The sequence below is a fragment of the Aricia agestis genome, chromosome Z (genome assembly GCF_905147365.1).
Source record: "Aricia agestis chromosome Z, ilAriAges1.1, whole genome shotgun sequence".
NCBI lineage: Eukaryota > Metazoa > Arthropoda > Insecta > Lepidoptera > Lycaenidae > Aricia > Aricia agestis.
Window position 1 is genome coordinate 25,522,181 of NC_056428.1, and position 13,829 is coordinate 25,536,009.

General features: G+C 31.8%; 1 protein-coding gene across 9 annotated transcripts in view; it reads left to right on the forward strand.

Annotated features, from left to right (window-relative positions):
- Window positions 1-13,829, forward strand: part of LOC121739358 (potassium channel subfamily T member 2) — a 168,525-nt gene that overhangs the window by 18,304 nt on the left and 136,392 nt on the right. The window lies entirely within an intron of this gene.

The window sequence follows — 13,829 nt, forward strand, 5'->3', positions numbered from 1 at the left end:
AAAAATTGCTCCAGTAGTTCGCGAGATAAGCCCTTTCAAATAATTTCCCCCATTTTTCCACATTCTCCTATTAGTCTTAGCATGATAAAATATAGCCTATAGCCTTCCTCAGTAAATGGGCCATCTAACACTGAAAGAATTTTTCAATCGGACTAGTAGTTCCTGAGATTAGCGCGTTCAAGTTAGCCCTTTCAAATAATTTACCCCGTTTTACCACATTTTCCTCTATTTCTTCGCTCCTATTAGTCTTAACGTGATAAAATATAGCCTATAGCCTTCCTCGATAAATGGGCTATCTAATACTGAAAGAATCATCAAAATCCGTTGCGTAGTTTTAAAATTAAAAGGAACAAAGGGACATGAAGGGAAAAAGCGACTTTGTTTTATAATATTATTATGTATAGATATACTAACAAGTGTTGTTGGGACTGTACTTATACTATCTAATCTTCATTTAAAAGGCAATATCATTTTACTCTATCTTATCTTTGTTAAATACTTAAATCCAAACGGTGAATCTAGCCACAATTTTTCATATAAAATTTCATTTGTATGAAAATCTGCGCTTTGTTATTTTGCTTAAATTATAGATTAACAAAAACAAAATATTATAATATAGGTACTTATTTAAAATTTGATAAGTATGTTTTTTTTAAAAAACCTTGTATTTTTTCATCGAGAAGTCAAAATATACTCGGTCAATTGTGATAAAATCTTCCATACATAGAGTAGACCACGGAGAACAACATAGGCTCTTTCTGTCTGATTAAAATGGATGGTTCCCGTGGGGTTCCGGACGAAACGGGCAACATCTAGTGACCTCATACAGACATAGTTGTATAGCAGCGTGTACAAGTCCAGTATCGATTGTCATAACTATTGATTGTACCTCCCCTGTCTCGGTATGCCGTCCGGAAATGTATTGCATTAAGACGTTGTTAATATAATATTATTATCTTCCTTGTTTTATATGAAATGAAATCAGTATGCAAGTGGAAAAATCTTGAATCTATTCTATCCCATAACATATCGTTATCATGACTACAATAACTATATTATTATGCTTTTAAATGTCATACTATAGGTTGTTATCTATCTATATATATAAAACTCAAAGGTGACTGACTGACATGGTGATCTATCAACGCACAGCCCAAACCACTGGACGGATCGTGCTGAAATTTTGCATGAAAGTAGATGTTATGACGAAGGCATACGCTAAGAAAATATTTTGACAAATTCCAACCCCAAGGGGTTAAAGGAGGGGATGAAAGTTTGTATATAATAATACTTCGTAACGCGAGCGAAGCCGCGAGCAAAATCTCGTATAATATAAAGTCGTCTTGAACATACAAACTAATAAGTACTATTTACTCACTTGCAACTCAGTTTAATTGTAATTTTTGCGAAGCCAATTGTTGTGAAGCCGCATAACTCTAGACAGCCAATTCTAAAATTGGCTTTAATTATAATTTCAACATTATTAATTTTGTGTGTGTTTTTTTTAATTATCCAAATGATATAGACTTCTTGAGGCGAGGTATAGTGTGAAAAACCTTTTTTACAGTTTGAAATCTCAATAAGCAGGTATTTTGTAAATCGTGGGTCGGCCTACGGCGTAGCTTGCTACGGACGGCTGGGCGTAGCACCGCTACGAAAGCTCACAAAAGCTTATTTCAGCGTAAACCAGTTTGAACTGCCTCACGCCGTTTTGAACTAAAACACAGCAATGCGATTCGCTCCAAAATTACCTTGATTTTTTTACCCTTTTTTTTTCCGCAAGTCTGCGAAGTTTTGATGGGAAATATTTTTATTTGAGAATGTTGATTGTAATATTATCTACGTATGTTTGATTGTGATAAAAAATATTAGTAGAATATTCTCTGTATTTTTTTAACGTTTTTTTACATCCTAAAAATTATTTCTTTTAATAATATTGTTTTCATTAATTTACTAAAACTAGATTTTCCAGCATATAGTTACAACATATTGAACACAGCATATTGAACGTAAAATATCAAACAAACATACAAAGAAAAACTTTGAATTCAGTGTGGAGTGTTGACTCTCTAGTCTCGTTTCATTTCTTTTCCTCAAGTGCTACGTAATTTGCTACGCTTCGTAGCACGAGCGTAGCGCCCGCTACGACGTATACTTATATAATACTAGATGTCCCGCGCGGCTTCGCCCGCATAAATTAGAATTTTTACAGAATCCGTAGGTACATTTTCCCATAAAAAATATTTCCCCCGTTTTTCCCACATTTTCCTGAGTTTCTTCTGTCGTATTAGTCTTAGAGTAATAATATAATATAACCTTCTCGATAAATGATGAGTCTTACTCGATAAATGATCTATCTAACACTGAGATAAGTTTTTAAATCGGACCTGTAGTTTCTGAGATTGACGCGTTCAAGCAAACATACTCTTCAGGTTTATAATATTAGGTAGATATAGATTTTTTTTAATTATCGCTTGACAAACTCGAGTCTCGATCTAAAAGACTATGAAATGGTATAATATGGTAGTGATGATGATGATGATGATGATGATGAAGAATGTAATTTGCATAGTAGCATATGCTTTCTGTTCTTAAAACAACGCCGAAACTCCCAAACTTGTATCTATAAAGAATCAGGAGTTCTCTCAGCACCTTCCGAACCACGGTATACCAGGTATATCTCGGTGCAAAATCTTACTTGTTAGTAGCATATGCTTAGAATACTTCTCACGAAACCGAAGTCACCATATGTTTCCCTATAAGTTTTGAGGAGTTCCCTCGATTACTTATGGATCCTTCATCAGATCACCACTTTTCTGAATATAATACCAAATTGGGATGATACCCTATATACCAAAAGAAAAATTTTGAAAATCGGTTAACAAACGGCGGAGTAATCGTTGAATATAAGAAAACGAACATAACACCTCCCCCATTTTGAAAGTCGGTTAAAATTGTAGCCTATGTGTTATTTATTTAATATTTTAATCAGCACATGAATTGAATAATAATTTTTTTTTCAAATTAATCGTAGCACCATCTGTCAGGACAAACTAAAATTGAAATAGAATAATATTGAATGCGATGATAGCGCCGTCCGCCGGATCTAATGTAAAACATTCCAAAATCAACAACTCCTTATAAATAAGAAATTAATTGAAAAAACATTTTCCAGTAGACCAAACTGTAAATCTAAACCATTCTCGAATCTCCACGAACACACACAAAAAATTTCATCAAAATTGGTCCAGTCGTTTAGGAGGAGTTCAGTCACATACACACGCACACAAGAAATATATATATTAAGATTATAAAAGCTACGAAAATGTATTATTTAATATTATAATATTTTATCATCATGTTAATATTTTGTTTTTATTGTGGATTACTAATAAAACACTATTTTTTTAGTATTCAACATGAATTTCCACCAAGAACCAACAGTACAATCAATTACATATATTATATCGCCATCACGGCTGAATTACTGGTACTGTACAAAAGTTTAAAATTTAAGTTAAAGAAAAAATCACAACATATTTAAGTACACCTGAAGATGATTTATTTCGAAACCGGTAGTGTAATTTGTTAATATTTATAATTATTTCTGAATATAGTGGAAAAAGTGCACGAAAAATAGTGTTTTATTAGTATTCAACATGAATTTCCACCAGGAACCAACAGTACAATCAATTACATATATTATTGTGGATTGTATTTAAATACAAGATGATAATTTTACTAGCTGTCCCGGCAACGTTGTTTTGCCATACAAAGTATTTCGCCTATATTATTTTATTATAATATTAATATCTATGGACGTTTCACATCACGTCAGTCTGGCCCCGTGGTAAGTACCTGAAGGACTTGTGTTACAGGTACCAGACAACGGAAATATATTTAATACTTTTATACCATACATATATTTTAGATTTTTATTATATCATACACAAATTTAATACACATCCATGACCCAGGAACTTTGAAAACTTTTTGTTATGTCGGCGGGTTTCAAACCCATGACCCCCGGCTTGAGCTACCAACAGCCCACCAACTGAGCCACAGAGGTCGGCGAGAGGAGGAGAGGTTTATTGAAGTGACTTAAAATGTATGTCACCATGGCAACGTCCATCGCTATCTCATCGCACAAACAATGGTCACCGTCAGTCTCGAGTTGTAATAATTTACTATTATTTATTCAACAAATGCACTTATCAAAATAAAAAGTACCCAGTAGCCGATTCTCAGACCCACTGAATATGCATATAACATATGGTTAAAATCAGTAAAGCTGTTTCGGAGGAGTATTATTATTAATATACGTATTAGCAAAATATGGAAAAGCTCTCAACTAAAATTAGCATATTTTTATGCATAAATTCACGTACACATGCATTTTTTAATTCGAACGTAGAAAGCAAAGTGCTCTACAATAAAAAAATCGCCTCCAAATTTTTCAATTTATAGGAAAATATGGGCTTTAAATAAAAATGCTTGAATTTTTGATAGTTTAAAGCAGAGGTTTTCAAAATTCTTTGTATCGTAGACGTCAAAATTTAGATAGATCGGTGGACCTGCAGTACCTACTATTCTATGATTTTTTTATTATTTTAAGTAACTAGTTGCTTTGCTTCTTAACAAATAATCTGTCTATGCTTTCTGACAAGAGAAATCAGCCACCATTTTAGTTCTTTACTGCAGACAAACAATTATATTCATGGACGATTACGTTTACGATTGTGGTCCCGCATGGACTCTCGGGGTTCAACATCGAGTCTCGCATGGACTCTCGGGGTTCAACCGGACCACTTTGGAAATTACTGCTTAAAGCGTTTGTGCCAAATATGCAACAGTGATTAACTAAGTATTAATTAGTTCATTAAACGGTAAGGCTGTTTTTCGAGCACACAAAAAATCTCAAAATATACAAACTCAACATTAATTATTGCATATAGGTCAGGTAAATGAGTTCGTTTTGCCCACGCTCTATTGAAATAATTAGGGCATAAGCCCTGACGCGATGGAACGTTTGTAAAATTTAATTTTCGACCCTTTATTTCTTGATTACTTGTTCCTATTACAACGTTATTAATTTTGTATTGCGCCTACGTTTTTGGTGTTCTTTTAATAATTTGATTGGGCCATGATGCATAACCATGTTTGACAGCATAATTGCGAAGCTGTAATGCAAAATCTTCGTCGATCAAGGGTAGAGTTATACCAATATGCGGGGGGAATACACGTTCATAGCCGCTTGTTGCTGTATCATGGGCTGACGTCAAGAAGCCGCATAATGTTTAAACTATAATTTGTTTTCTAGACGTAAAGCGCAACTTCATTCACCTCGAAGCTGCCTTTAACCTGCAGAATATGAAAATAGAAAATAGATAAATATTAGTATGGTAAAAATACAAATAGAGGAACTTAAAATAAGTAACAATATAGAGTGTTTTGCCAAATTGCTTCTCACTTAGCATAAGCGACGCTGATTTTTCAAACTATCGACGTTGATCCTGATCAACGTCGATAGTCGTTAGTTTGCCCCTGGGCAAACATAGATAATTTTAACAAAAAAAAAAACGACCTTATACAGTATTTCCGTATCACGGGACCACCTTTAAAATGTATTCTTTCCAAAAATTAAGGAATCATCAAAATCGATTCATAAACGACGAAGTTATCTGCGAACAGACATAGAAAAAGCTTATATATGATCGAATTGAGAAACGCCTTCCTTTTTTGTAGCCGGTTAACAAAATATCACTGCATGCTCTTAATTGCTTGTATTGGTCAATAATAATAATCAATTAATGTTTAATTTATACAGCTCTTCTACGTTGACCACGTAGTGAGGCTGGCTAAATTACGTTTCAAAAATATTGCACTAAAATAATAAAATTTAGTTCCGTATCTATCCGGTAGGGGCACTGATCGGAATTTAACACAATTATTGGACGATAGTCACGATACTCGCTCGTTGGGAGCTGCTGGCAGCTGGTATTAAAAATATACTGCAATCTGCTCAAGCTTCCATTTTCATAATAATTTATTGAAATACAGAAGTTCTTATAGTTTCTGTTTTCTATGAAAATGATAGAAGGTGTATGATTAGAGATTCCTTAAAATTCATTGAATTTGTAGCCATATTGTAATAAGGTACAGTACAAACAGGCCGCAGCCATACGGTTTGTTTACCTCTATGACTATAGTGGTCGATAACTAGTTTCATTTTTGAATTGAGTGGTTGACCGATAATCAAGGTGATCAAAATGCGACGTCTATAAAAGTTGGCCTGTGTCGTTTGAAAATCATACTTTATACATACATTTCAAGATCATTACCACTGTAATCTAGACTAGCAACTCTTTCAGCGCTGCCACATTCATAGTTAACTCTAAACATCCTAAACTATTATCACTTAGTTTTGTTAAGCCTTTCTTACTGTGTCTTTTACATAATTTAAGTCAACATAAATATTTTAATTAAATCTTCATTAAGTAGTTAGGTAATTAAATGAAGACTCGTTTAAATTCTCCAGTTACATTCCACATCGGTTTTAGCTGGACAAACATTTCGTTAACCAACTCAAACAGCCTTCTCCCGTGTGTATACTGTATACTTACCAGGTCCATATTGACTATCTGACTGCTTTTTATTCTATGAACGGTGGTGACGTATGCGATATTTAATCTTATTGCTATGAGCTTTGAGTCCAAAATAATAATGTGTATATGGTTGTTTGATCAGCCGTTTAGTAATACAGTGATTTTATTTATCATCATTAGCTTTGATCTGGTGAGGATTTAAATTGATCAATTAGAGTAAAGGTCTTTTGCCATTTTGGCAAAAGAAGAATATATATATATATATATATATATATATATATATATATATATATATATATATATATATATATATATATATATATATATATATATTTATAGCTAGGAAGCAAAGCTCGGTCAAATAGCTAGTTTATTTATTAATTCTATTGACAATACATAGTACGCTCTACTCTTTTGTGTAAAAAGAAAAAGAATAAAGTAAACAACAATAGACATGTTGTATACAACATTTTCTATCTATTTTTAATGCGTGCACTGAGTCGAGTCTAGTTTATAAGTTTTTAAATTGATTTTTTTATCTAAAAACTTGAATCTATATTGATATTTCAAACTTGTTATTTGATCTCTTACAATTTAAAAGTTAAGTTGACAATATAATCTCGGAATCGGCTCCAACGATTTTCATGAAATTTAGTATATAGGGGGTTTCGGGGGCGATAAATAGATCTAGCTAGGAATCATTTCTAGGAAATGTCATTTTCATCGGATACCGAGCAAAGCTCGGTCAAACAGCTAGTTAACTATTATTCAACGATTATTCGTAGAGCAACGCACTGGCCCGACCGTTAAAACTAAACACTTATTTTTTTTATAAGTTTACGTAAGATTGAAAAAAGGAGATCAAATATTTCTTACCCCACGATGTTCAATACGTATGTAGTTTTTTTACTATCCTAAAAATTCGTTTTGTCTATATTTATATAACTGAGGCCATATGAGTATTCTTTATCTAACAAATTAGTTGCTAACATTCTAAAAGACGAAGCTTTTGAAGAAGAACAAGATTTATGGCATTCCATTGCACAATTTTAGAACACGCACCATCATAACGCCGAAATTACGAAACTGACACTGAAACGTAGCTGCAAACTGGTAAAAGTATGAAAAATAGAAGAATTACATAGAATTGAATGTTTCTAATGTCTGGAAGAAAAGTGTTTTTTTTTTTTGAGAAAATTTTGCAATATTTTTGATGCAGAAAAGTAGTTGACATTGTTTTTCTGTTTATTTCATTACCATATTTTTTCTGAAATTTTTATTACTCATCCTGCATGAAACAACTCAAATATATTTAAGAAAGTCAAGCTATACCGTTTTTTGTTATAATTAGGAATTTTGTAAAAGCCAAATGTAAAAATGGTTAAACAGTTGCTTATTTCCTTATTCCTTCCTATAACTGGAATTATAAAGATAATATTTTAATAAGCAATTTTTTTTTGTTTATTTAAAAGCATTTTAATGTCCTAGTCTATTGTTAAATGATTATAAATATAGTACTTTTCTATAAGTTTTTATTTGGGGTAAAAATTTACCCCACGATGTTACTTATGTAACAAAAAATCACCATGTTTCTTGAGGATTAGAAAAAAATGATTACAGAAACCTCAATATGATTTTTAATGACCTATCCATAGATACCCCACACGCATCTAGGTAAGATGAAAAAAAAATTAAGGTGTACCATTTTATGACGTATAAAAAAACTACTTGCTAGATCTCGTTCAAACCAATTTTCGTTGGTAGTTTTTATAGTAATCAGTTCACAGACTACATGTAGGTGCTTACCAAGTTTCAATAGTATAGCTCTTATAGTTTCGTAGAAAAGTGGCTGTGACATACGGACGGACAGACAGACAGACATGACGAATCTATAAGGGTTCCGTTTTTAGGCATTTGGCTACGGAACCCCAAAAAGAGCGAGAAAATTATGAGGTGGGATAGACGAATGTAATAATCTAAATTCTAAGGTTTCAGTATCAGATTTATTTAAATTTATAGTGATTAAAAGTAGACTAAAATAAATGAATTCCATTTGTCCAATATTATTTCTTTGAGTTCTTTTGAAAATAGTTCAATTTAATTTTGGTTTAAAAAAACTTCGACCAATATGGTAGAGCAAAGATTTTCCCACATGTTCCGTGTTCATGATATTCCGTGTATATTCAATAGTTCTGTATAAACATCTATCTGGCAGACGTGCTCGAATATTTCCCGTTTCTGAAACGGATGTATAAAAATATTTTTTTCCGATATTACTTTTTTCAGGTGGTATCTGCCTCTGGCAATATGGAGGCTGCGGTAGCATTCATGCCTACTTAAATTCATACTGCTTTCTTTAAAGGTATAAGATTTATATTGCCAATACGCCAACCATATAATATTTATTTAACTGTATACTACGTAAATAATATAATTAGTTCGTCTGCTACAAGAAAATGAATTTTCTTCCTCGTCAAACATGTCTGAGCACATATTTGATGTGAGCGGTTTCCATTGTTACCACAGCAATCTTATTCACAATATACTCTCATTTCATTTTACTTAGGGCCTGTTTCACCACTTCCTGATAAGGTGCCGGATAGGCTATCCACAACTTATTCGACAGATTATCAATACTCTATCTGGAGTATTGATAATGTTGATAACAAATATGTGCTCACAGATGTTTGACGAGGAAGAAAATTATTTTTTTTATAGCAGACGAACTAAATCTTTATTTTCAAATTAACTTTACGTGACAGATCAAGTAAAGTTAATTTACTCCTGTTTTGAATCTAAATCTAAAGAAAGAATGTCACCTCGACCAAATTAAAGTGCAATAGCCGCTAGGTTTTGAATAGTTAACCGAGAAACAATGATATTTAACAAAGCCTTGGCTTTAACAAGACTGGCAAATGTCGGTTTCAGCTTTTTACATTCAAATCAAAACAGAGTATATATTAAATTTTTTTATTACTAAGTAGGTAGGCAAATTTTTTGCGGCTAATAAAATATATTATGTGCCATTATTTTTGTGGAATGAAACACTGAAAGACTATGTTTTAATTTCATTCATTTGTAGTATATAACAGAAGCGAACAGCCCGAATACTGTGATAGGTATGCCGGGATGGCTTTCATCCAGAGAGCACAAGTTAATTACAATATCAAACGATACCAAAATTCGATTAATGTTATGGAAAAACCCCTTTTAAATTTTGTATAGTCGATAGCTCATGTTGTATAAACTAATTTTATATCAGTACTAGCTCTAAATAATTCTATTATTATAGCTTTCAGGCTTCGCTTGCGTGATATTTGATCTCCTTTTTTCAATCTTACGTAAACTTATAAAAAAAATAAGTGTTTAGTTTTAACGGTCGGGCCAGTGCGTTGCTCTACGAATAATCGTTGAATAATAGTTAACTAGCTGTTTGACCGAGCTTTGCTCGGTATCCGATGAAAATGACATTTCCTAGAAATGATTCCTAGCTAGATCTATTTATCGCCCCCGAAACCCCCTATATACTAAATTTCATGAAAATCGTTGGAGCCGATTCCGAGATTATATTGTCAACTTAACTTTTAAATTGTAAGAGATCAAATAACAAGTTTGAAATATCAATATAGATTCAAGTTTTTAGATAAAAAAATCAATTTAAAAACTTATAAACTAGACTCGACTCAGTGCACGCATTAAAAATAGATAGAAAATGTTGTATACAACATGTCTATTGTTGTTTACTTTATTCTTTTTCTTTTTACACAAAAGAGTAGAGCGTACTATGTATTGTCAATAGAATTAATAAATAAACTAGCTATTTGACCGAGCTTTGCTTCCTAGCTATAAATATATATATATATATATATATATATATATATATATATATATATATATATATATATATATATATATATATATATATATTTATATATATATATATATATATATTTCAAACTTGTTATTTGATCTCTTACAATTTAAAAGTTAAGTTGACAATATAATCTCGGAATCGGCTCCAACGATTTTCATGAAATTTAGTATATAGGGGGTTTCGGGGGCGATAAATAGATCTAGCTAGGAATCATTTCTAGGAAATGTCATTTTCATCGGATACCGAGCAAAGCTCGGTCAAACAGCTAGTTAACTATTATTCAACGATTATTCGTAGAGCAACGCACTGGCCCGACCGTTAAAACTAAACACTTATTTTTTTTATAAGTTTACGTAAGATTGAAAAAAGGAGATCAAATATCACGCAAGCGAAGCCTGAAAGCTATAATAATAGAATTATTTAGAGCTAGTACTGATATAAAATTAGTTTATACAACATGAGCTATCGACTATACAAAATTTAAAAGGGGTTTTTCCATAACATTAATCGAATTTTGGTATCGTTTGATATTGTAATTAACTTGTGCTCTCTGGATGAAAGCCATCCCGGCATACCTATCACAGTATTCGGGCTGTTCGCTTCTGTTATATACTACAAATGAATGAAATTAAAACATAGTCTTTCAGTGTTTCATTCCACAAAAATAATGGCACATAATATATTTTATTAGCCGCAAAAAATTTGCCTACCTACTTAGTAATAAAAAAATTTAATATATACTCTGTTTTGATTTGAATGTAAAAAGCTGAAACCGACATTTGCCAGTCTTGTTAAAGCCAAGGCTTTGTTAAATATCATTGTTTCTCGGTTAACTATTCAAAACCTAGCGGCTATTGCACTTTAATTTGGTCGAGGTGACATTCTTTCTTTAGATTTAGATTCAAAACAGGAGTAAATTAACTTTACTTGATCTGTCACGTAAAGTTAATTTGAAAATAAAGATTTAGTTCGTCTGCTATAAAAAAAATAATTTTCTTCCTCGTCAAACATCTGTGAGCACATATTTGTTATCAACATTATCAATACTCCAGATAGAGTATTGATAATCTGTCGAATAAGTTGTGGATAGCCTATCCGGCACCTTATCAGGAAGTGGTGAAACAGGCCCTAAGTAAAATGAAATGAGAGTATATTGTGAATAAGATTGCTGTGGTAACAATGGAAACCGCTCACATCAAATATGTGCTCAGACATGTTTGACGAGGAAGAAAATTCATTTTCTTGTAGCAGACGAACTAATTATATTATTTACGTAGTATACAGTTAAATAAATATTATATGGTTGGCGTATTGGCAATATAAATCTTATACCTTTAAAGAAAGCAGTATGAATTTAAGTAGGCATGAATGCTACCGCAGCCTCCATATTGCCAGAGGCAGATACCACCTGAAAAAAGTAATATCGGAAAAAAATATTTTTATACATCCGTTTCAGAAACGGGAAATATTCGAGCACGTCTGCCAGATAGATGTTTATACAGAACTATTGAATATACACGGAATATCATGAACACGGAACATGTGGGAAAATCTTTGCTCTACCATATTGGTCGAAGTTTTTTTAAACCAAAATTAAATTGAACTATTTTCAAAAGAACTCAAAGAAATAATATTGGACAAATGGAATTCATTTATTTTAGTCTACTTTTAATCACTATAAATTTAAATAAATCTGATACTGAAACCTTAGAATTTAGATTATTACATTCGTCTATCCCACCTCATAATTTTCTCGCTCTTTTTGGGGTTCCGTAGCCAAATGCCTAAAAACGGAACCCTTATAGATTCGTCATGTCTGTCTGTCTGTCCGTCCGTATGTCACAGCCACTTTTCTACGAAACTATAAGAGCTATACTATTGAAACTTGGTAAGCACCTACATGTAGTCTGTGAACTGATTACTATAAAAACTACCAACGAAAATTGGTTTGAACGAGATCTAGCAAGTAGTTTTTTTATACGTCATAAAATGGTACACCTTAATTTTTTTTTCATCTTACCTAGATGCGTGTGGGGTATCTATGGATAGGTCATTAAAAATCATATTGAGGTTTCTGTAATCATTTTTTTCTAATCCTCAAGAAACATGGTGATTTTTTGTTACATAAGTAACATCGTGGGGTAAATTTTTACCCCAAATAAAAACTTATAGAAAAGTACTATATTTATAATCATTTAACAATAGACTAGGACATTAAAATGCTTTTAAATAAACAAAAAAAAATTGCTTATTAAAATATTATCTTTATAATTCCAGTTATAGGAAGGAATAAGGAAATAAGCAACTGTTTAACCATTTTTACATTTGGCTTTTACAAAATTCCTAATTATAACAAAAAACGGTATAGCTTGACTTTCTTAAATATATTTGAGTTGTTTCATGCAGGATGAGTAATAAAAATTTCAGAAAAAATATTGTAATGAAATAAACAGAAAAACAATGTCAACTACTTTTCTGCATCAAAAATATTGCAAAATTTTCTCAAAAAAAAAAAACACTTTTCTTCCAGACATTAGAAACATTCAATTCTATGTAATTCTTCTATTTTTCATACTTTTACCAGTTTGCAGCTACGTTTCAGTGTCAGTTTCGTAATTTCGGCGTTATGATGGTGCGTGTTCTAAAATTGTGCAATGGAATGCCATAAATCTTGTTCTTCTTCAAAAGCTTCGTCTTTTAGAATGTTAGCAACTAATTTGTTAGATAAAGAATACTCATATGGCCTCAGTTATATAAATATAGACAAAACGAATTTTTAGGATAGTAAAAAAACTACATACGTATTGAACATCGTGGGGTAAGAACTTACCCCATAGGTCTGCACAGCTCAAACGGATTACTTTTCACCTAATATTAGTCCACTACCCTTCAAAAGGTGCGCTTTACAGAGAATACTTAAAAGGAATTAAATGGACTTTCAGCAGAAAAAAAAATATAGCAGTTATTATGCGAGTGGGGTAGAAATTTACCCCAAGTAGGTGCATGATAAGTCTAAAAAAATATATGATGTACATTACTATAAAAACTACCAACGAACAAATAAAAAATATATATCCACAGCCAAACATAATATAACCTCCTCCTTTTTGGAAGTCGGTTAAAAATTGATTTCAACGAGATCTAGCAAGTAGTTTTTTTATACGTCATAAATGGTAAACTCTACTTAGCAGATTAAGTGAACGTTAAATTACCTATAAGTCTTAGTTAGGCTAGATTGTAATAATTATGAAATACCTATACAGGTATTTTATGTATAAAAAAAAAATTTAAACCCTAATTTAACTTTCATTTTAAATCAACTGAAATATAAAAATAAATGAAAAACAAAA